We start from the raw sequence: 25,082 nt of genomic DNA on the forward strand, positions 1-25,082 counted from the left end.
AAAAGCTGCAACCACCAAGTACCTGCAGAGGGTCAGGCAAGTCCTGAGGAGTCAGCTGAATGGTAAGAACAAGATCCTGGCCATCAACACGTACGCCTCATTTAATGTCTGATAAACATACATACTTATTATCAAGAGCTTAATTTCCAGCCTAATTAATGGTCAGTGTCTTTCAATCATTTTACAATGTTACAATTGTTCACACAAGTCAAGAGTTGTATACATGACATAAAATGATACAGCCATTTAGCATTGCCGCCTGTCAGGCAAGGCCCAGTGTCACTAAGTGTCACTAAGTGTGTTTATTTACTGTGAATCAACACAAACAGTGCAAATAATCCACAGTGTCTTCAGCTTAGGAAACCCTACGTTTGGGTCCTGCTTTCCGAAACCTGACAGAATAATTCAAACAGAAATGGACCCAGCAGACTCCTACCTGGTTTGGCAAACTCTGTTGCTGCAGCGAGACCAACTGGATCGGCACAGAAATGCTCCAGCATTTTTCTAAGGTGCTCTACTTCAGTGCATCACCAAAATCAAAGATATGTTGCAGCCTCATCCTCCTGGTATTACTAATCCTCCGCCACCTCTGCCACCTCTCAGTGTCGTGGCTGCTTGCCCGCTTCCTTCCTCACCGCCTCCTGAGCCCCGGAAGAATTCTCGGACAAGACAGGAGGATTTCTGACTCAGTATGCACTTGTTTTTCGCCAGCAGAGTCAAGCCGTTTCTTCGGACAGCACAAAGATCTCCTTCATGGTAGAGCTGCTGACTAGTCAAGCATTACAATGGGCACAGGCTGTTCTAAAAGCTTGTCCTGATTTATCATATAATGACTTCCTAACAAAGTTTCGCTGTGACAAAGTTTCACTGTGACAAAGGTTCGCGCTCTGATGCTGCAACACATAAGATGTTCAACCTCAAGCAAGGCAAGAGGAGGCTTATCAGATTTTTCCATAGACTTTTGGATTTTGGCGAAGGAGATGGGGTGGGAGGAGAATGCTCTCCGAGGAGCATTTCTCAATAGTTTAAATGAAATGTTATCACCTAATAAATTGCCAAGATCTTTGGATGCCTTGATTTCCATGTGTGTTAGGATCGACATGCAGGAATATGATAAACAGGTCGCTAGTTCTCGATGGTTCCAGGATGGGGGGGGCATCTTGGGAACAAAGCCCAGGAAGAGGTTAGCCAGTATCCCATGCAGCCCGACTTTCGCCCTTAGACTGGAGGAAACGGCGATGACACCAAGCCACTGGGAATCCCAACTCCTTCTCCTGGAGTGTCTCTGTTTTCCATCAGAAACGCACTCGAGAACCTGGATTATTTTTTTCTTTTCTGTTTTTTTTTCCATTTCCATCTCTTGTGGGGCTGACAGATTAGGCTACATGGTCCTTATCTTCCAACTGCTCTGTTGTTGTGGTAGTGTCTTTTTCACATCACTTTTGATTCCAAAGTTTTATTTACTTGAGTCAAAGTGAATTTCTCAAGGCAAATTATATGTAGCACTCTTTCTCTGCTTCACCTGGAGGTAAATGTGTTTCCAAGCAAATATAAGTAAATGAGGCTGTCTGATTCCAAACATACTGTCAATGCAGTAAAAGCATACCTGGATAGAAAAACACACAATGGAACACTAAGTAATGGACTTGTCATGGTCCTGGGTCGGTGACCCAGCGCTTTTAGTTTATCATTTTCTAGATGATTGTTTAAGTTCTGTGTTATTTTCGATCTGCCTCTGAGTCTGCGTCTGTATCTGTCTGTCTATGGTGTCTCCCCATCTGTTTGTGAATCTGTCTGTTTAGTTCAATGTCTTGTCTGGTTCCATGTATCTGAGTTTCCTGTTTTATTGTGAAGGTCCGTGTCATATGTGAGTGTTCAGTTTATGTTTCCCCTGTCCCGTCAGCCCAGATTCCTCCCAGCTGTGTTGCCCTCCTGTCTCTCATCCCCTGATTACTGGTGTGTGTATTTAAGCCCTGTGTGTTCTCCTGCCTGTTGCCGGTTCGTCTGTGTTCCTCCGTGTCAGTCTGTTACCCTGTGTTCCACGGTGTCCTGTTCCTCGTCTGCGTCTCTCTGCTATTCATCATCCGTTGTCATATGCTCCCAGGTCTGTTATTTTAGTTCTCCCAGTTTAGGTGTCTTTAGTTGTTTGTTATGCCCCACTGTTTGTTTGCCACTACACCTCTGTAAATAAAACCACCGGTATCTCATCCACTGCCTGCATCTTGGGTCCTCCTTCTAAATCCACACGGCTCGCCTCGGCAGCCGTGACAGTACGAACCGGCCACTATGGACCCAGCAGCATTCAACCCGCCCAAGGAGCTCCGGGAGGACATTGTTTACTCCGTGGACAAATTAATCAACGCGTGGCTGGAGCACGAGGGGAGAGAATTTCGCCAAGCCGTGGCTAATCGGCTACAGCGCTTGGTTTCTGGTCTCCCCTGGCTGCTCAGCTCACTTCACCCGCTTGCACAGAATTTCATTCTGAATGGACTCCGTCTTCACCCCCCGGCTGCTACCACCCACCCTGCAGCTCATGCTTCACTGCCCAGTCCGACAGAGGATGTTCTGCCCGGCCCGTCAACCCAGCCTTCGAGGGGGAAACGGCGCTCACGCTGCCGACGCTCCTCGCCACAGTCGGACCTGGGGATTTCCAAGCAGCCAGCTGTGGTGAGTGGACAGGACAGTATTATTGGTCTGAACTGTGGGACCGTTTACTCAGGGGTGATGTTCTGTACGGCACAGGACAAAAACTGTTTATCGCCAGAAGCTCAGTTAGCCGCCCGGCCGGAAGCTCAGTTAGCCGCCCGGCCGGAAGCTCAGTTAGCCGCCCGGCCGGAAGCTCAGTTAGCCGCCCGGCCAGAAGCCCAGTCGCCACCTCCGCCACATTCAGCCTCACAATCCATAGCTCAATTACAGTCACAGCCAGACTTATTACAAACCCTGTTACAATCCATGGCCCAGTCAGTAGCCCGGTTAGCAGAAGAATCATTAGCTTTATCCTCAGTTCAGCCTCCTGTTCAGCAGTCACCAGCCCTGCATCCTGTGTCAGTTGCTCCACCACCTGTTCAGCCATCACCTTCACCTACTCCTCCTGTACAGCAAGCCATGTCAGTCCAACCCATAACGGACAGTTCAACAACTCCGTACTCTAAGCAGAGAGACAAACCCAAGAACAATGTCAACATTCCTCAAAGGCTGGCCAGTTCTGAGACTGAGATGCACTCCAGGGCCTCCCCAGAGGCTGGGTTTCAGCCCCCATCAGACTCTGGACCCCTGGAGTTTAAGAAGCCAGCTGAGGACTGCACAGAGCTGTCGCTGTCTGAGCAGGGTCAATGCTCTGCGCAGCTGCAGGCCGCTATGTGTTTGCCAGAGGCCCGTGTGCCTGCTGGTCCTGTTCTGTCCCTGCCAGAGGCCCGTGTGCCTGCTGGTCCTGCTGCGTTCCTGCCAGAGGCCCGTGTGCCTGCTGGTCCTGTTGCGTTCCTGCCAGAGGCCCGTGTGCCTGCTGGTTCTGTTGCGTTCCTGCCAGAGGTCTCCGCACCTGCTGGTTCTGTTCTGTGTGTGCCAGGGGCTCCAGTGCCCACTGGTTCTGAGACTGTTTTTGCTGGGGGGCCCGAGGAGCCCGTCCAGCCATCTGCCTCGTCAGCTGGGGGGCCCGAGGAGCCCGTCCAGCCTCCTTTCTCGTCAGCTGGGGGGCCCGAGGAGCCCATCCAGCCACCAGCTGCTCCACCAGCAGCCTCATCCACGCTTGCAGCAGCAGTTTCATCCATGCCGCCACCTGCTGCAGCGCCTCCGTCTGCATCCTCCACGCCGTTGCCTGGCCCGGCCTCTGCTGCATCCTCCACGCCGTCGCCTGGTCCGGATTCAGCATCCTCAGCGTCGCCTGGTCCAGCGCATGCTTCGGCTTCATCCGCTTCACCTGGTCCAGCCACTGCTTCATCCTCACCTGGTCCAGCCTCCGTGTCTTCATCCTCGCCTGGTCCAGCCTCCGTGTCTTCATCCTCGTCTGGTCCAGCTCCCGCATCACCTGCAGTGGCCTCCTCTTCAGCTTCAGCTGCTTCACCTGGTCCAGCTTCAGCATCCTCATCAGCTGCTTTGCCTGGTCCGGCCTCCGCTTCTGCTTCAGCCTCGCCTGGTCCGGCCTCCGCTTCTGCTTCAGCCGCGCCTGGTCCGGCCTCCGCTTCCTCATCAGCCTCGCCTGGTCCGGCCTCCGCTTCTGCTTCAGCCTCGCCTGGTCCGGCCTCCGCTTCTGCTTCAGCCTCGCCTGGTCCGGCCTCCGCTTCTGCTTCAGCCTCGCCTGGTCCGGCCTCCGCATCCTCATCAGCCTCGCCTGGTCCAGCCTCCGCATCCTCCTCATCCTCATCAGGTCCAGCCTCAGCTTCCGTCTCGTCTGGTCCAGCCTCAGCTTGCGCCTCGTCTGGTCCAGCCTCAGCTTGCGCCTCGCCTGGGGCTGCAGGGGCCACGCAGCCTTCAGGTCCCCTACTACCACCTCCACATCGTCGGTCATCTGCCAGGCCGCTTGTTGGGCATCTCCGCCACCGTGGACGCCCTCCTGAACGCCGCCACTGCCTTCCGCGTGGCCGGCCTCCGGACTTGTTTCCACGCCGCCGTTGCCGTCCGCACGGTCGGCCCCAGAACCGTTTCCACGCCGCCGTTGCCGTCCGCACGGTCGGCCCCCAGAACTGTTTCCACGCTACTGCCTACTGCGTGGCCGGCATCCGGACCTGCCCCGTTGCCATTCGCATGGTCGGCCTCCTGAACTTGACCATCTGGGCCTTTTTGGACTCTGTCCCTCCGTCCTGGGCCCCCTCCGCCCGCCCTGGTCGGGTTGTTTTCTGTTTTGTTTTGGTCCGTTTTTTCGTTTCTGCTGGGCTGTCTGGTGCCAGCCCTTGAGGGGGGGGTACTGTCATGGTCCTGGGTCGGTGACCCAGCGCTTTTAGTTTATCATTTTCTAGATGATTGTTTAAGTTCTGTGTTATTTTTGATCTGCCTCTGAGTCTGCGTCTGTATCTGTCTGTCTATGGTGTCTCCCCATCTGTTTGTGAATCTGTCTGTTTAGTTCAATGTCTTGTCTGGTTCCATGTATCTGAGTTTCCTGTTTTATTGTGAAGGTCCGTGTCGTATGTGAGTGTGATCAGTTTACGTTTCCCCTGTCCCGTCAGCCCAGATTCCTCCCAGCTGTGTTGCCCTCCTGTCTCTCATCCCCTGATTACTGGTGTGTGTATTTAAGCCCTGTGTGTTCTCCTGCCTGTTGCCGGTTCGTCTGTGTTCCTCCGTGTCAGTCTGTGTAACTCTGTGTCAGTCTGTTACCCTGTGTTCCACGGTGTCCTGTTCCTCGTCTGCGTCTCTCTGCTATTCATCATCCGTTGTCATATGCTCCCAGGTCTGTTATTTTAGTTCTCCCAGTTTAGGTGTCTTTAGTTGTTTGTTATGCCCCACTGTTTGTTTGCCACTACACCTCTGTAAATAAAACCACCGGTATCTCATCCACTGCCTGCATCTTGGGTCCTCCTTCTAAATCCACACGGCTCGCCTCGGCAGCCGTGACAGGACTGACTCCAAATAGTCTGGACCTCAGCATTACTGAAGAAGTATTATCTTTGCAGAAAACAGAACTGTAGTATTGTAGGGTCTTTATCTCACAATATAAAGGGCCTTGAGGTAACTCTTGTTGTGCTGTGGCACTCTACAAATAAAACTGAATTGAACTAAAGTGAACTGAACAAAAGGCAGCCAACATCCAAAAAGAACTTTGAACTTTCTTCAAGAAGGCTTGAGAAAAGTTCCAGAAGATTACTTGGAGACATTATAAGAAAGCTTCAGGTTTGTTGAAGAATGAAGGTGGCTGTGTCTAATGTCAACTTTAAAGCTCTGTTTTTATATTAGAAACTATATTCTCATCTATGTTTGTAAATATTTCAATAGATGTGCAAAAAAAACGGCTAAACTTTTTTTTTCCTTTTTCCTAACAAAATATAAAATTATTAGCTAGCAATATATCACATATTGTATAATGAGTGAACCATGCAAACTGAAGCATATTAGACCAGTGTTAACTTCATGGATGTAAGTGGTGTGTATAACTCTGATCAACTGTTTGGGTTTTGTGTGCACTGTCACAAAAGCAGCCACAAACAAAGCAACCTCATGGTCCTATTTTGTTGGGGTCTGTCAGTGAGGAAGTGATGTGCTTTGGTATAGTACAAAGGAGATGGCGTCTTCTGTGGAGTGATTTGGGCAGTATCCAAACTGAAATGGGTCAACTGCAGGAGTCTGGAAACAATCTGGTCCTTTGGAGTAACTTTAACAGTCAACCAAAAATCTGACAAGTTGTCTGTAATTCATTTTTTTAAAGGACAAAACTAAACAATGGCATTCACTGAGAAAGTTTTACAGATAACCAGAGATTTGGATGGGGTCTGGTTGCTTCTTTTCCGCAACAGAAAGGCTCTTATTTCACACTGGGTGGTGACAAAATTTCATTGTAATGCAAATTATGTGCAACCATTGAACAAATAATTTCTGTTCTATAAATCATTTCTGTTATTGATTCCCTGAAGGAATAGAACCCTTGAGTTAAAATCACACCTGGACATTAAGAGAGATATTTGGGTCATTTATCTGTGGGGGGCTGGGAGAGCTGTTTGAATGGTCTCCTAATACAATGAATCCTTTGTAATGATCATGATAGTCTAATGTGAAATGCATCCCTCAAAGTTGAAGTAAAGCCAATCCTTCCCTGTCCCGACACAGTCCATTTTTTTTATAAACTATTTATCAAAAACAAAATGTTAAAAAACTTTTCTCCATTAGCCAGCTTCTATTGGGACAGCCACGCCAACCTCAGCTTGCTACTAAACTTAACATAGAAATCACATTAAATTTACTGAAAATTGTTACTTTTCAATTCTCAAACAAAGTGTCATGATCCTGCATCTGTGGCCCAATGTCTGTGTTTTTTCTGGTTTAATTTATGTCCTTTGATTTAATATTATTCACATTTCCGTCTCCTTGCCTCCCCTGTGTCCATTTTTCATGGTGTAGATGTTCTCATATCTGTTCTTCCCCTGACATAGTGTCAGGCTGGTGTCTCTGTGTGTTTCTTGTGTTTCCTGTTTTATTTTGATAGTTCCTGTCTTGAGTTCAGTTTTGCTTCCGCACTTTCTCATTTTGTCAGATTAGTTTTAGCTGTGTTTCCCATCCCCTCATTATCCTTTGTGTATTTAAGTAATTTGTCTTCCTTTGCTTGTTGTTGCATTGTCCCACAATGCTGTGTGTGTCTCCCCCATGTTCCTTGTTTCCCTTAGTGTTTCAGCGCCCGAGTTGTAGTTTCTCTGTTAATTGTTTTTAGTTTCCAGTTTAGGCTATGTTTTTGTAATTTCAGTGCTTGAATGTTTACAGCAAAATAAAGCTGCCTCTGTGAGTTTATCCCCTTGCATCGCCTTGGGTCCAGCCTTTGCCTGCCACAAGGCTACACCTTGACAAAAAGATATGCAAGTTTCTAGTGCAGTAATACAGCTGCCATTCAAGACTACCATCATGACGTTTTCACATAATTTTACACCATCAATTTAGCGGTTAAAATCAGACTTATGAGAACAGTGACCCCTTTGAACACAAATGAATGTGATCAGAATCACTAAAAATGCATAAAGCATCCTTTGGGCTGATTTTGTGTTTGTTTAAGGTTGACACCAGAGCCATCTGCTAACATGGAGAGGCCAGAGTTTGACCTATACTGCAGCCAGTAATCAAAACAATCAACATAGCAATAAACAACTATGCAAAATGGCTCTGGCAAAAAAAAAACTATAATTGCATTAGTAAGAGTGTAAAAAGAGTACCTGAAACAGCGCCATTCAATTAAAGCCACTTTAAAACATTTCTAAACAGTTTGTGGTAGATGAAAGCAATCAGACACACTAAAGGGAAACCTCAGTGTTTATTCGATTTCAGTTCTTTCTCTCTTATGTCATATGTAACAGAAATATAGTCATTCAAACAGTTCGATCGAGTTTCCAGGCCTGAAAAAGTAAGCCAATGCAAAAGTGCTTTAAACCTTTGTATCTTAAATCCTTTGCAATGACCAGTGACCACAGGCCTCGATACCATCTTCATTGCCTCCACATACCCCTGAAACAACAAAAAGACCACTGTCAACACCTGGAGGGAATTCCACAAGAAATCACCCAGGGCTGTCATTTGTGAATATATCTCCAAAAAGCCCTACAGGGTATGTTTAAATGACAATATGAGAAGTAAATTAGCTGCTAAGGATTCCTCTAACTCATTGGACTCTCTAAATTCTGTGTATAAGAAGAGATGAACACGTGGAAATACTGGCAGCTAAGGGACAACAATTCCCAGGGATCATCGCATTAAACTATCCTTTGCTCAAGAGAGTTTCCTCAGAGGTTATAACCAAATTAAGCTGCGAATCGGACAGGGGAGAAGTCCAAACTGTGCAACGTGGCTCTCTCCCACTAAACAGCGAGAAGAATCTCTGTGGGTGTGTGACAGCAGTGTGGTCAGAGAGGTCATTTCATTGACTCATGCCTCATGCATCAGTCAAAAGACAGGGCCCAGCAATAACGGTAGGGAAACTGGTGAGAAAAATTAATCCATCCACTCGTTTCCTGGGCTTTGCCAATTTCTCAGCTTCCTCCAGCCAGTGTGGAGGAGTATGGCAAAGCATACATTCATCTTCTGAAACATAAAAAACCTTGCCTACCTAAACCTGCACAACATCTCAATGCCTGACAAGTCAGGTGGGCTTTGTTCTTTGCTCATTTCAATTTTGTGATCAGCTACAGGTCACTTCACTTCCCATGACACTCTTGTGAAATATTTGTAATCTCAAGAATTATCCTGGTTAAATGAAGGCTAATAAATAAATGAATAAATAAATGAATAAAGGTGTCTTAATTATTCATTTCAGATCATAGTTAATAGTGTATGAAGTCCATTTGTGCCCAAAACAAAGGGGACAAGTGAAACCAAACCACATCCCCACAACAAATCAAATACATGATTATTACTCATCACTTTTTCCTACACAAATAATTATGTCTGATTGTTATATTTATTATTTAGTCATTTAATTAGTGGGGGGGGGGGTGCACTAACTCTTTAAAAGGCTAAAGTTCAAAGTCAAATTCAACCATGTAAACACAATCAGTATGTAGTAGTTTCATATCTGAACAGAATGATAAGCCTACATCAGAAGGCTCTAGCATTGACTGTTTTGATGAAAGAGATAATATTTGACAGCAGGCACTTTCTTCCATCTTCACAGGACAAAATTTAAAATACATCTGAAGTGATAAGAAATACAAAATGTTTATATCATCCATTTATTCAAAAATCAATAAAATGTGATCTGAAATTAAAATCTTCCAGTGCCTCAAAAGATTAGAACTTGATTGTGATCACTCACATGAAGCATGAGACAAGAGCATTTCCTAACTGGTTACTTTAATATATATTGATCCCAAGTATTCATCTTTCCAGGTGGTGCATTCAGTTGGGGGTAAGCATTAATCACAATCTTTTTAAAGGATTATAAGAGCTGGCATACTGACAGGCAAGTTCATCAATACACATCAAAACATTGTAGAAGCTGCACATATGCTCCAGCTCTCAACCAAACACACGCACACACACACACTACTGTTTGCTTACAGCCTACTGTGTAATTTGTCACTTTGATCCAGAGGTGAAAAGTCAGTTTTAAAGCTGATGCAAATCCTCTGAATTCATCATGAAGAGGGCAGCAGAATCACAAGAAGAGAAAGGTGGAAGTGTTGTTTGGAATAATGAAGCACTTTGAATGCAACCTCACATTGAAACATTTTCATTTAGTTACTGAGTACTAATATCAGCACATACTGTACATCCATTGTTTGTTTGTTTTGTCTTTGTCTACTGTGACAGAAAACTATACAAATTTGTGCTGCTCTTGGGGGAATGTGCTCATCATTTCTGAATTCAAAAAGCTGCATCTGTAGTAAAAAAAAAAAAAAGGAATACATGGTTAAATCCTCCACAGAAATTTTCAAATGCGATTACAACTGTTGTGATTACGCCCTCATGCTTATGTCCATCTGCTTTGGCTGAATTGTTGGTATAAATAATCTTTTCCTTTTATCAAATCCCAGACAGTCCAAACCTTGTTTTATTAAAATAAGGCATTATGAAGTTTAACTTCTTCTAAATTGAATGAGTATTCAATTGATTGATAAATTATTAGTGACCATTAATTTGTTTCAACTAGTGTTAACATTGTTCTCATTAAAAAAGAAACATGGGGGCCATATCATGAGCCAGAAGGCCAGTACGTACGGGTGGACCCAAAAGCAGACTCAATGGACGAAACCATCTGATATTTAACAAGGCTTGATTGTTCACAGATTACTTGCAGATGGTATATGAGAGGCTTCAGGGAGGGTAGCTGAGTGAGTGTCTGGCTGAAGGGTGGGGTGTGTGCAGTGTTGCCAACTTAGCGACTTTGTCGCTATATTTAGCGAGTTTTCAGACACCTTAGCGACTTTTTTTCTAAAAAAAGCGACTAGCGACAAATCTGGCAACTTTTTCTGGTATTATTGGAGCCTTATTTATGACGACTTTTTGACGTGAAAACGCGTATCGCTCTTACTCTCAACACGCAGCGGTGCTGCCTTGGGCACCTCACCCGTGCTAAAGCGCTCCCAGGCGGAGGATAGTCCTCCCCCAGCTGCTATCAGGGCAGGAGACGTTCACACCTGTGCGTCCAAACGGCAAATGAATCGCGCATGAGTGAAGCCGCTGCTTCCGCACCGACTGTAACGCAGTCAATTCTTCTTTTACTGTTATGCTGTTTTGTGGATCACAAGGTTTAAAACTACTTATAAACACACACTCTCACACACAAAGTAACTCCACCAGAGTGCCAATTTTGGGTCACTTTTGCCGGTCCAGGCCTGGATAAAGGAACTGGGTTGGAATTGTGACATTAAAAACAATAATTGCTAAAAGAAATTTAATTTGTAGTTCTAAATAAATTCTAACTGCATTTAGGACGTTTTTTACTCACTTTATGTCTCTTCCACGATGTTATTTCTCTCTCCAACAGTGTAGGTTACAATTACATTAGCATGACCAATTATGCAAATTAGGCGATGACGTCATTTGGCGACTTCTAGCGACTTTTAGGACAGCCAATAGCGATTTTCCTTACTGAGGAGTTGGCAACACTGGGTGTGTGAATCCAGGAGTGACGGCAGAGTCGAGACAACTAGGGTCACAGGGAGATGATAGTAAGTACAAGGCAAAAAAATAAAACACGAGCAACAAGGAGGCCTAGTAACCACCACGAGGTAGCTGATGAACTGCCAAAGAGTGGAGGACTAAGCTGGCTGTAAGAGTCACTCTGCTGGATGCTGGTTTAGCAGTTGGATGAGCAGGCGACCATATGCCACATGGCTTATGGTTTCCCTTAGTTTTCAGTTGAAGAATCTTTAGTTCCTTCTTAAATCTTGAAAGTAGTACAACAGGCACGGTCGTCCTTGTTTCCAGTATGCCAGAGTGTCCCCGTGTGCCTGTACAAAGCGCATTAAAAATGTTGGAGTTTTTTTTTCTTTCCTTACTAACTGGGCCCCTTGATTTGCCTTCCTGCAACTTCGCCTAGTTCCCAAAAATGAAAAGTTTAGTTGAAAGATCACCATTTGAACCCCATGGAGGACATCCAGCCCACATCACAGTTCACACGTACAAGGCAGCATAACAGAAGAAATGTAAAAAAAAAAAAAAAAAAAAAAAAAGCATCACTATGAACTATTTGGACATACCAAAGAAGATGATAGTGAACAGGTTAAAAGTTGAAATCTTCAGTTAGTAAGTTGGGTCTTTTTTATGTATTTATTTATTTTATGAGCCAATTCTCAGAACTTTTTTAGAATCACACCTCATATGTGTTGCAGGACATAAAGTTGGATTTAGACTGCTTCATATGTGTTTCCAGTCTTTCAGAAACACTGTTAGATATCTAAACTCTTCCAGAGAATGTAAAGCAGGCTTAATATCATTTGTGTCAACATCACCCACACACATGCACACATACACTAAAGCAGGCAAGATGTAATTAAGATATATTAAGTCCCTACAGCTCCCGAGACCAGGAGGATCTTCTAGATATTCCTCTCCAAGTGAGTTTGACTGCAGGGCTTATTTAAATTAAGCCATCAGCTAGCGAACACTTATGTACATTAAGTATTACAGAAATTTGGGCTCCTAAATAAATTATGAAACAAATCATTTAACAGTTTAGTGGTTTTTCTAAGCATCCATCAGTAGATGAAAAACAGCTCTCTGATTTTCACAAGACTTTTATCAAACACGCAGAACTGAAATTTCTGTACCTGCTTTACTAAGAAAAAGGATGGACGCCCCTGATATAAATATGTATTTTAACTCAAACCTACACACTGCTCCCCGGGCGCTGGAATGGTGGCTGCCCACTGCTTCACTGAGTAAATGGGTTAAATGCAGAGAGAATAATCAATAAAGTATACATTATTATATGTGGCCAAAGTAGGGAATCGTTGTTATGCAACAGTTTATAATTGTTTTTGGTTTAGGAAAGCAGATTTAAATGTGCATGTTGCATCTGTTCAACTCAATGAATTAATTTATTATAGTCAGTGTATAACCCCATGTTACAAAATTTTTGTGGTGTTGAGTAACTTGACAGCTTGCTGTTCTTCATTGATATCCTTGCTTCCACTCTCAGACACAAATGTGGAAGTGTCATACTCCACACATCCAACTTAGAAGCTTGTGTAAAACTGTCAGAAGTAAATTGCATGATGAAATTATAGACTGTATGTAAATAATGGACGTAATTAAGTCAGTGCAGCGGTGAATGCAAAGCAGAAACAAAAAGTCAGACATATCAGACAAGTGATGATAAACCAGCGTTGAAAACACTGATATATGATATGAACTGTTTAGCCATGTTTAGGCTTAATTAGCAAATATGAACACTACTATCCATTTTTAATATACATTGCTATTCCTTGATAAACAATGGCATGCTGCGATTGTCATGGTAAAGATTAGATAAGGCTAGATTCAACTTTGGTTTTGTAGCAGCACCTTTGACAGAGACAACAAAGGGTGTTAGCCTGCATGTATTGCAAAGTACAAGTTTTCCAAATAGCAACATTCAAGTCAAGTTGGCTACATCCATCTTTTATATACAGTCTGTGATCCTCCCACAGCTACTAGAAAAGGTCTAGGCTCTTGGTCCCATACAAGCCAGTAAATATGGGGCTCCAAACTGCTACCCTTAATTTTTTGGTGAATAACGTTCTGAGAAAAAATACGAACTCGTAAAAAATAGGGCACCCAAAAACTCCAGTGCCTTTTATAGAAAGTAATTGACTTGAAATATGTAGTTTGTCAGCTGACATTGAATGTATATGTCACGGCGACAGATGGCCGGTACTGAATAGGACTCAGGTGCAGAAACCCAGAGCGGATGATTTAACAGTTTATTACGGTTAAGTGCAAGGGGGAAAAAAAAGGGAAACGTGGCAAAGACAGAAAATGACGAGACGTGGAGCCTTGGTGTGGCGTGCCCAGGGGAACGTGACTAGGGCGAGGGAACGAGGCCTGAGAAGTGGAACGGAGCTGAGTGGGGAACAGTCACACTGAGGGGAGAGGATATAGGAGTTAGGCAGGTAGTGAAGGCAGCTCAGAAGTGGCCAGTATAAGAGCAGCAATTCTTACTTGCAGTTAGGGACCTGGAGTGTTTGAGAGGGGGATGATGAAGATCCAGGGGAGGCTGATTGGCGTGGAAAGGCTGACCTGAGATCCGGGGCTCCAGATGGAGTGTGATGGCAGGAGGGCAGGCAGGTGAGGCACAGAGGGATTTCCAAAATGATCACTAGGTATCCCGAGTCCGGAGGTGGAGTGAGCCAGGGTGGGTACAGCAACTGTAGCACAAAAGAGTCTTTGTTAGTAAGATAAATCACAGCGAGAATTTGAAACACAAGACCTGTTACCAACATGGGTTGATGACGAACTGGCAGTGAGTGAACATCGATGTGTGGTTTAAATCCCTCTGGCTTGATAGCCTGCAATAGGCTCCAGGTGTGCAGGAGCTGGAGTTGGCCCTGCCCAGGGGCGGATCCCAGGTCAGTTCAGGAGCCTAATGGAAACTCCAGCCACCCACCGTAGACCATGACAGTACCCCCCCCCTCAAGGGACGCCACCCGGCGGCCGACCGGTCCCCAGCCCGCGACCTGAAAAAAATCAGAGACAAGAGCAGGATCAAGGATAAACGAGCGAGGAACCCATGCACGTTCCTCAGGCCCATACCCCTCCCAGTCCACCAAAAACTGGCGACCCCGACCACGGCGACGGACGTCAACGATCCGCTGAACCGTATAGGCCGGATGACCATCGATGAGCCGGGCGGGCGGAGGGGGGTCGGAAGGCGGGCACAGCACACTGGACAGCACAGGCCTGACTTGGGAAACATGAAAAACCGGGTGAATCCGCAGACTGGGAGGAAGCTCGAGCTTCACAGCAGAGGGCGAGATGACCGAGTGGATGACATACGGCCCAATAAACCGAGGAGCCAGCTTGCGGGAGGAAACTTTAAGGGGAACATCCTTAGCCGACAGCCACACCTTCTGCCCTGGAGCGTACCGAGGAGCTGGCGACCGTAGACGATCTGCATAGCGGCAGTGGCGGGCAGCAGCTTTCTTCAGTGCCTCCTGGGTCCAAGTCCAGACGCGGCGGCAGCGCTGGAGATGGTGCTGGACGGAAGGCACAGCCAAATCAGCCTCTTCCTCAGGGAAGAGGGGAGGCTGATAGCCCAGGGACGCTTCAAATGGAGAGAAACCAGTGGATGCGGAAACATGAGAATTGTGCGCATACTCCACCCATGGGAGATGTGCTGACCAGGTAGCCGGGTTATGGGAAACCATGCAGCGGAGCATGGACTCCAGCTCTTGGTTGAGCCTCTCAGTCTGCCCGTTGGTTTGAGGGTGGTAACCAGAACTGAGGTTGGCTCGAGCACCCAGGGCAGAGCAGAAAGATTTCCAAACCTGGGATGTAAACTGAGGTCCCCTGTCAGAAGTGACCTCGGCAGGAATCCCGTGGAGTTTGAAGACGTGGTCAACCATCAGTCTTGCAGTTTCCGTGGCAGTGGGTAGTTTCTCCAGGGCAACGAAGTGAGCTGCTTTTGAAAACCTGTCGATCACAGAGAGTATCACTGTTTTACCTGCTGACCTAGGCAGTCCAGTGACAAAGTCCAGGGAAATGTGGGACCAAGGACGAGAAGGTACGGCTAGAGGTTGTAGAAGACCGGATGGTCGCTGCTTTCGGGTCTTGTTCCTGGCGCACACGTCACAGGCAGAGACGTAGTCCCGCACATCATGTTCCAGAGTTGCCCACCAGAAGTGACGACGTAGTAGTGCGATGGTGCGGCCGATTCCAGGATGGCAGGAAAACCGGGAGGTATGAGCCCACTTAATTACAGCCGAACGGGTTGCTGTGGGAATGAAGCGGCGGCCCGGAGGACCTGTGCCAGGGTCTGGTTCATCCAGTAAAGCACGCTGGATGGATTCCTCTATGTCCCAGGATAAAAACGCTACGCGGCAGGAGGCAGGAAGCACAAGAGCTGGTTCGGTGGGTTCAGCGTCTGGGTCGTAAAGACGAGACAGGGCATCAGCGTTCTTGGAACCTGGACGGAAAGAGATGGCAAACTTGAAGCGATCAAAGAACAGAGACCAACGGGCCTGGCGGGCGTTTAGACGCTTAGCTGTTTTGAGGTAAGTAAGGTTTTTATGATCTGTGAAGATGGTGAATGGGTGTTCAGCTCCTTCCAATAGGTGACGCCACTCTTCCAGGGCTAACTTAATAGCCAGCAACTCTCTGTCTCCTACATCATAGTTGCGTTCAGCTGACGAGAGTCGACGTGAAAAAAAGGCACATGGGTGTAACTTGGCCTTGGAACCTGAATGCTGTGAAAGGACCGCTCCGACGCAGACGTCGGACGCGTCTACCTCTAGAACAAATGGCTTGGAGTGATCTGGGTGACACAATACTGGAGCTGAAGTAAATAGGCGCTTGAGCCTACTGAATGCTACCTCAGCTTCAGGTGTCCAGATGAACTGTCTTTTGGTGGATGTGAGTGTAGTGAGAGGAGTGGCTACCTGGCTGTAGTTGCGAATAAACCTCCGGTAGAAATTGGCAAAGCCGAGGAAACGTTGTAAGTGCTTGCGTGACGTGGGCGTAGGCCACTCCAGGATCGTGCGGATCTTGGCTGGATCAGTCTTCACCTGCCCTCCTGCGAGTATATAGCCAAGAAAAGTGACAGATTGTGCATGAAACTCACATTTCTCGGCTTTGACGTAAAGTCGGTTTTCCAGGAGGCGTTGGAGGACTGCTCGGACGTGGACATGGTGTTCCTGGGGGGTCTTGGAGAAAATGAGTATGTCATCAAGATAAACAAAGACAAACTGGTTCAGGGAATCACGGAGCACGTCGTTGACCAGGTTCTGAAAGACAGCGGGGGCATTGGTTAACCCAAACGGCATGACCAAATACTCAAAATGACCTAGGGGCGTATTAAAAGCCGTTTTCCATTCGTCCCCCTCCCTGATGCGGACAAGGTGGTAGGCATTGCGGAGATCCAGTTTGGTGAATACGGTGACTTCATGGAGGGGTTCGAAGGCTGAGCTGATAAGGGGTAAAGGATATTTGTTTTTAATGGTGATGTCGTTTAACCCTCTGTAGTCTATGCATGGACGGAGTGATTTATCCTTCTTTTCCACAAAAAAGAAGCCGGCAGCCACTGGAGAGGAGGATGGGCGGATGATACTTGCAGCTAATGACTCGTGGATGTACTTTTCCATGGACTCTCTTTCTGGTCTGGAGATGTTGAATAGCCGGCTAGAGGGAAGCGGAGCACCAGGTAGAAGGTCGATAGCGCAGTCATAAGGCCTGTGGGGTGGTAAGGACGACGCTTTGTCTTTACTGAAAACTTCCTGGAGGTCATGGTACTCAGGTGGGACGAGTGTGAGGTCAACCGGATCAACGCCCGAGGTGTTAGTGTCAGGGGCACCCGGCGGTAGGGCAGACTTGAGGCAGTGGGCTAGACAAAAAGGGCTCCAACTAGCGATTTTATTTCCAGACCAGTCTATATGAGGGTTGTGTTTCTGTAGCCAGGGGTAGCCTAGGATGAGTGGTGAATCAGGAGAAGAGAAGGTGAATAAGGTAATGGCTTCATGGTGGTTTCCAGAGGTGACGAGGGTTACGGGGCCAGCCTGATGGGTTATCTGAGAGAATATTTGATCGTTTAATGCGGTAACAGGGATGGGAGGATCGAGAGTCTTGAGTGGCAAATGAAGGCGTCTAGCGAGAGCTAAATCTATTAAATTTTGCTCTGCTCCGGAATCAACGAGAGCATGGAGGGGGTGAGAAACCTTATTTAGACACAGGGTGACTGGTAGAATTAACCGGGGTTTGGAACTGAAAGAGGATCCGCCCACCTGTATCCCCGAAATTACCGGCGGGCGGAGCCTTTTGGCCGAACCGAACACTGCGCTAACCTATGCTCCACTGAGCCACAGTAAAAACACGCGCCCGACCGAAGCCGTCGTTCTCACTCCTCTGGTGTGAGACGAGAGCGGCCGATTAGCATAGGCTCCGGAGCGGCGTCCGTTTCCACGGAAACGGGAGCGGATGTTGACACCGGACGTGACGGTGGAGGAAGTGAAAACGTACGAGGCGCAGGTTTACGATGTTTCTGGTTCTTTTCTGCCTCCCTTTCCCTCAGGCGATTATCTATCCGAAGGGAAAGGGAGACCAAGTCTTCAAAGGATTCGGGCTCATCGCGGGAAGCGAGCTGGTCTTTGAGCTCGTCGTTTAAGGCGCGACGGAACACTCCCCGAAGGGCATGATCGGGCCAATTGGCCTCGGCGGCTGCAGTACGGAAGTCGATAATGAACTCAGCGACACTCCGGCTCCCCTGTTGCAACCCGAGCAACCTTTCATCAGAACTACCCTCCGATACTGGGTGAGTAAAGGTCTTTTTAAACTCGCACAGAAAATCATCAAACGAGCAGGTTGGGAGCGGGTGAGCCGACAGGTACGCCTCGGCCCATAACAGCGCCTTGCCCTGTAGCTTAGCCACCAGATATGCTACCCGAGCTGATTCGCTAGTAAATGAACGGGGTGAATGCGTGAACGCGAGAGAACATTTCAGTAGAAAGGCCGTACAGCGGCCCCGCTCCCCAGAGTACGGCTCGGGTTCTGGGAATGCAGCATCGCGAAACACGGAGCCCGAAGGGGTCGGAGCTGGGGAAGACTGGGGAGGTTCTGCCACGGGCGCAGGGGACGCGGAGGATGGGCCTGGAGGAGGGGAAAGAGCCGACTGAATCTCCTGCAGGGAAGCTAAGATCCTAGCCTGGGTCTCGCCTATGGCTTGACACCGGGTGTCGAGAACCTGCAACGCTTGCTCATGAGCCCCTAAAATGGCTCCCTGCTTGGAGACTGCTGCACGTACTGGGTCTGCTGAGTCCATTTGTTGGCCAGTTCGTACTGTCACGGCGACGGATGGCCGGTACTGAATAGGACTCAGGTGCAGAAACCCAGAGCGGAGACAGTAGATGATTTAACAGTTTATTACGGTTAAGTGCAAGGGGGAAAAAAAAGGGAAACGTGGCAAAGACAGAAAATGACGAGACGTGGAGCCTTGGTGTGGCGTGCCCAGGGGAACGTGGCTAGGGCGAGGGAACGAGGCCTGAGAAGTGGAACGGAGCTGAGTGGGGAACAGTCACACTGAGGGGAGAGGATATAGGAGTTAGGCAGGTAGTGAAGGCAGCTCAGAAGTGGCCAGTATAAGAGCAGCAATTCTTACTTGCAGTTAGGGACCTGGAGTGTTTGAGAGGGGGATGATGAAGATCCAGGGGAGGCTGAGTGGCGTGGAAAGGCTGACCTGAGATCCGGGGCTCCAGATGGAGTGTGATGGCAGGAGGGCAGGCAGGTGAGGCACAGAGGGATTTCCAAAATGATCACTAGGTATCCCGAGTCCGGAGGTGGAGTGAGCCAGGGTGGGTACAGCAACTGTAGCACAAAAGAGTCTTTGTTAGTAAGATAAATCACAGCGAGAATTTGAAACACAAGACCTGTTACCAACATGGGTTGATGACGAACTGGCAGTGAGTGAACATCGATGTGTGGTTTAAATCCCTCTGGCTTGATAGCCTGCAATAGGCTCCAGGTGTGCAGGAGCTGGAGTTGGCCCTGCCCAGGGGCGGATCCCAGGTCAGTTCAGGAGCCTAATGGAAACTCCAGCCACCCACCGTAGACCATGACAGTATATCCTTCTTCTGATTTTTTTTTATCTTGATATAAATATACCCAATCATCATACCAATCTTTGAATCCAATCATAATAATTCCCACTGGTGTTTATTCAATCCATGCAAGAAGAACATTGATGAATGTGCATTGCTCCAATCAAATATACATAATTAAGCCTGGTAAAACATATGCGAAAGCTGCAGTACACTGAATGAGTTAGCCTTCATTTGACTTTAACTATGTTTTATATCTCCTTCCATGCCAAAGCACAATGACATTTTACAAGAACTGGCAAAGCTTTCAATAAATTAACTTCTAAATAATGAGATGTATACACTGAACAGTCTTCTAAGGCCTTTTTTTAACCAATGCTTTTCAACATCAGGTTGCAGCTTGATGTTTTTTATATTAATAAAGGGCAAGGATAGGGACATGTCTATATTTGCTCAGACAGAGCATACCAGACACCCATATTTAATCACAGAACCACTGCACTCTGTTTGCTCATCTTGCCGAAGCAGAAGCAATTTGTCATACTTTGCAGGAGATAGGTCTCAGTCCGAGCTTCAAACAGAGACAATGAGAAGTCTGACCTGGGCTTTTTAGTATTTCACAGAACCATTTTATGAAGCTCTGGGTTCAAAGGTCCAATCTCTCCACCGAGGGAGGTTTCTTCACAATGTGACAGTACAATCTATTTTATGAACATGGTGAAGTTTGCAAAAGTTTTGATTCTGACCTCTAAAATGTTTTGTTTCATGAACTGAAAGAAAGTAAAAATAAATAGGTCTTGTTGCATATTACTAAAGGGCCAACATTTCGTAGTAGTTCTGTGAGTCATCCTTCATTGTTTATGGCACTGACAGGAAATCTAATGATGCATGTAAAGGAATTAGTGTTTAGAAGGTAGAGTTAACTCCAAATAGCAGACCTTCTTCTTCCTCCAACTTCCAGTGCTATGATGGAGCCAAGTAAAGAAGGAAAAATAGAAACAACCACAACAAAAACAATATTACCTAATATTACCACCAAGAAGGCCTCATTAGCCTTTACAAAGTTTTTTTTGTCCAAAAATTTGTGATCCTTCCCTTAAGGAATTTTTGTTTTTGCATACCCACCTAGCCAAACATAACCAATAATGTCTTGTGGTGTGAATGATGCAGCTAACTACAGCTTTTTTCTTTTGTTGGGGGGGTGGGGGTCCTGAATTGCACTAAACCCTGTCCTTGTGCTGTCATCGCAAATGGTGGATCTGCTTGCTCCTGGAAAGTTTTGGAAGGCAAAGAGAAAGAGGTTTTTGGAGGCCAGCTGTCAGCCATGAGAAGGCTTCTGCTCTGTGTTTTGTGAGCATTGAGCATTGTGGTTCTGTCAGCAGAGTAAATAACATGTCGTCTTTTTTCTGTCAAAGTTTCACTTCTCTGGCACTGTACACAAGCACAGTTCACTGCCAAACTAAGCTTGGCTAATTGGTGATTCTAGACTGGGGATTATTGAGGAAGCACAATTCATCACAGTAAACACATGGTAAACAGCAAATGTTTTCCAAGCATTGGAGATAAAGCAAATGGTGTTGGGTTCCATCATGGCCATTGTCAAGCAGTGTTGCTTTTGTGAAAGGTTTGGGAATGATTTTGTAAGGGAGGGAATGGCAATTAATTCTTTTTTTTGTTTGGCTTTGTATTTGATCTGTTAAAAATCTTTCAGATGTCACTGGAGATACAGCTACAGTTCTCTTATCAAGCGCAGCCCTAAATGAACTCCCCTAAGAACTGCTTTTCTGCCTTCATCAGGGCAACACGAACAACAGTGTTTATGAATATATTTGGCTCACTGCTGCTCTCATCCCCAATCAACTTGAGTAACAATTTTCAAGTCAAGACGTTTCTTTTTCAGTGGGCACCATGCAGAACAAAACCCAACTTCAATTAGCTAAGCTCACTGGTTCCCAGTTGGTGTGCCTTAAAGGCAAAAGCTTGACATTACTTTTGAGTTCTTCTTCCTTTCTCAAATTCATTACAAGCCCCTGTGATCACAAAACATGTTGCACAAGCTAATGATTTGCTTTTATCTGATGATAAAGGGCACAATGCACGGAAGAGATGAAAATTTCACATTAGAGAATGTGCAAGTAATATTTTTTGCCTGCAGTAATCTAGGCTATCATTAAAAATGCAGAGGTGAACTCACTCTGTTGTTTGCAAGTATAAACTTCTGGAGATTATGTGCTTTCTCGGGCTATAAAGCTCACATTTACAGGAGGTTGTCATGCGGGTTTATCAGGACTACACAGGACTACACATCTCGGGTGCTGTAATATTTCCACTTACCAGTTCCACTTGCACTATGCTACAATCAGCTGATTTCAATTCAGCTAATGCGTGGAGGAGTAGGAAAATAGTGGTCTACAGCATGAATATGGACTTTTTTCTTTTTTTTCTTTTTTGTTTTTTGCATAAATGGACGATACCGCGATGGTAAAGTGCAAACTGCATCCAGGACAGAAACAACTGCATTATGCTGCTAACACAACTTTGGCTCTTTGCAAGAACCTGCATAGACAGCATGTTAACGCTTAGCTAGCTCACAGCCCAGAGTGTTGTTAGAGATGAGTGAATGCTGACCCCAGTCCAGCAGACAGACCCTGAACTTCAGCGGGTAACAAAGGCAGTGAATGAGAAATGAGAAAGTAATGTAATGTACAGTGTTACTTAAAGGAAAAGTGTCCTGTGTTATATGTGTAATAATTACTTTTTTAAGTAATGACCCCAAAATTGATCACAAAAAAATAGTTGAAGTACCTCCAACATGCAAACATTTGACCACATAGCATGCAGAATGTATTTGATATGCTGCTTAGTGTGGAGCAAATGAGAACCCAATGAGAGTTGATACGGAACTGAATCAATAAAAGATGGAATCTGAACTGCTAAATTCCAACTCTTGGTAAGATGTTCTTTTTATGAAAAACTGTATTTGAAGGGAAAATCTCCGTCCCGGTTTCCCTCCAAGGCGTGAGCACCGATAAGCAGAGTTTTGTCCTTTCCTCCTAATTATTCAAAGTAACACTCAGGTATGCCGCTCAGCTGGGTTAGTTACGACGTCGGGAGTAGCTTGGGAGAACAAGGAAACACAGACTGCTTCAGGTTGCCTTCCCAAATCGACTCAAAGGTTTATTTATCATACAACAGCTTATATAGAGGAAAAAGGTTCGTGTGTCAGCAGATTCTCAGTTCAAACCGGTACAGACCAAATAAGGAAACGTCTTCCTTCCTTGTGAGCAAAGAAGTATCCTTTGTGTAGTTTATCAGTTCAGCTACAATTTATAATCATCCCAGCAAAATACACTCCTAGACATAGAATACAGAGTTCTTTCATTAGTGAATTCTGAAACGAACCACCTGGCCTTTAACAAGCTCTTTTCTAAATCATAAGGAAGGGAGGATGGGAGTAAAGAAGTGGTCTCGTCTCTGTGGTATTTTCGACCTTGGGGTACCAGCCTGTGAGTCTTACACATCAATACATGGGTCAGAGAGAAAGAGAAAAACAACTAGTAAATGGGCCTTATTGAGTAACAGTTCTCCTGTATAATATTACTACAAAACAATATCCTGTAAATGCTAACCGTAGTATCAAAATATCACAACAGTATTAGCTTTATGTTTCATTAGTCTACAGAATGTTTCCTTAAAAGCGTCAGTATCATCGGGATGTTTTTGGCAGGTGTTAGACAAAACTTTGTTCTTTTTGGTCAGCAGCTGTTTTTAAATTGGTACTTTTCCATGGACAACATTTTTACCAAGTCTCTTTCTTAGTGTTGAATCATTAACTGAGCTGAGACAAGGGAGGCCTGCAGTTCTTCAGATGTTCTTCTGGATTCTTCTGTGATTTCCTCGATGAGTCGTGGATGTGCTCTTGGAGTAATTTAGGTAGGTCAGCCAGCGAAGTCACTATTGGACGTTTTCTCCACTTTTGGATAATGTCTCTAGAATGTCATTAGAAATGGCTTTCAAGACAGATATATATTGATTACCGTATTTCCCGGACTACAAAGCGCACCTGAATATTAGCTGCACAAGCTAAAATCAGGGGAAAATCCTGTTTTGTACATACATTAGCCGCACCTGACCAAAAGCCGCAGGTGTTTCAATGTTGACTTATCATATGTAAGAGAATATGCACAAAGGGAATTGTCAGGAAAGAGATGGCTGTTTGGAGACACACCCCTTTTATTAATATTTTGAAAAACAAGTTATGGGTACATATTTGCATAACTTTTTAGGTATATGTACAAGTAGTGGTAATTACAAGTAGGAAACATGTACTGTGCTTCATAAACGAGTAACAAATGTAGTACATAATAATAACCTGCAGCACACCAGAAAAATAGATTGGACTACCTTTTAGGCTCAGGTGCAGTGACACGGCTTTAACAAGAAGAAAAGTCAGTCATTCACCACCATCTTTCTCTTCTTCCTGCGCACTAAAACCACCAAAGTCCTCTCCTCCAGTGTCGGATACGAACAGGCTCAGGGTGGCTACGTCATCCACTCTTAGCTCCTTTCCTTTGTTGTCACTTTCAAAACCAAAGAAATCCTCGTTGTCAGTGTCAGAGTCGAACACCCTCAGAAGGGCCGTGGCGGTGTCCTCTCCATCATGCAGCAGTCCAGCCCTTCGAAATCCGTTGGTGATCATGGATGTTTTCACACTTTTCCACGCTGTCAGATTCCACCGGTGGAGTTGAGCATAACTTGCTTTTCGCAAGTTTATCGCCGCTCGTCATCCACGCCTCGGGCTGAACGCGTAGCGTTAATTTGAAGTTTGTTTTTCGCGCTACTTGTACAGCACTATGTTGCCTGGCGGATGGACACGTGACCAACATACCACTCTTGAACCCCGATACTGTGTGTCTGATCACATGCCCTTCCGCCAGGCAACGTAGTGCCGTACAACAGCGGAACAAACAAAACAAATCGTCTTACGATATGACAAAAATCATGGACAATCCATAGAAAAGCCGCACCTGACTAAAAGCCGCAGGGTTCAAAGCTTGTGCAAAAAGTAGCGGCTTATAGCCCGACAATTACGGTACTTTGTTTTTCAGTTGGTTTTTTAGATAGTGGGTGATGAGTTGCTTTTAGAATAGAATAGAATAGAATAGAATAGAATAGAATAGAATTCAACTTTATTGTCATTGCACATGCACAGGTACAGGGCAACGAAATGCAGTTTGCATCCATCCAGAAGTGCTTTAGTGATATAGATATATTACAATATATATTAGCGGGGGTGCTGGAGCCTATCCAGGCTGTCATAGGGTGAGAGGCGGGGTACACCCTGGACAGGTCGCCAGTCTGTCGCAGGGCCAACACACAGAGACAGACAACCATTCGCACTCACATTCACTCGCACATTCACATCTAGTGGCAATTTGGATTATCCAATTAACCTTTTGGGATCTTTTACTTCATATTTTATATTTATGTGATTTCTTGATTTAAAGGACTGTCATGTCTGAAACATGTAAGTGTGACAAAAATACTTTTTCACAGCACTGTATATCTTTGAACACGCAAAATATAATCAATCAATATCAATATAATTACAGAGTCGTGATGACTAATTCAAAGTGTTGAACTTTTTAAAACACAAAAATACAACAAAAAACCCTGAAATTTAAAATCCCAGCTGAGTTCCTACAATATCTACACATACCAAATATGTCAGGATGA

General features: G+C 45.7%; 2 long non-coding RNA genes across 2 annotated transcripts; both read right to left on the bottom strand.

Moving 5' to 3' along the window:
* Nucleotides 1–13,538: 13,538 nt before the first annotated feature.
* LOC146701164 (uncharacterized) lies at nucleotides 13,539–14,219 on the bottom strand. Its single transcript, XR_014922358.1, has 3 exons — nucleotides 14,044–14,219; nucleotides 13,765–13,970; nucleotides 13,539–13,685 (listed from the first exon to the last, which is right to left on the bottom strand). It is a non-coding gene; the product is annotated as an uncharacterized LOC146701164 (long non-coding RNA).
* Nucleotides 14,220–18,611: 4,392 nt separating this feature from the next.
* LOC146701165 (uncharacterized) lies at nucleotides 18,612–19,359 on the bottom strand. The gene is made up of 3 exons (XR_014922359.1): nucleotides 19,187–19,359; nucleotides 18,908–19,113; nucleotides 18,612–18,828 (listed from the first exon to the last, which is right to left on the bottom strand). It is a non-coding gene; the product is annotated as an uncharacterized LOC146701165 (long non-coding RNA).
* Nucleotides 19,360–25,082: the final 5,723 nt, after the last annotated feature.

The sequence above is a fragment of the Copadichromis virginalis genome, linkage group LG9, assembly GCF_057382275.1.
Source record: "Copadichromis virginalis isolate Kocher_CV1m ecotype Utaka linkage group LG9, C_Virginalis_male_GT1.1, whole genome shotgun sequence".
In the NCBI taxonomy this organism is placed as follows: domain Eukaryota; kingdom Metazoa; phylum Chordata; class Actinopteri; order Cichliformes; family Cichlidae; genus Copadichromis; species Copadichromis virginalis.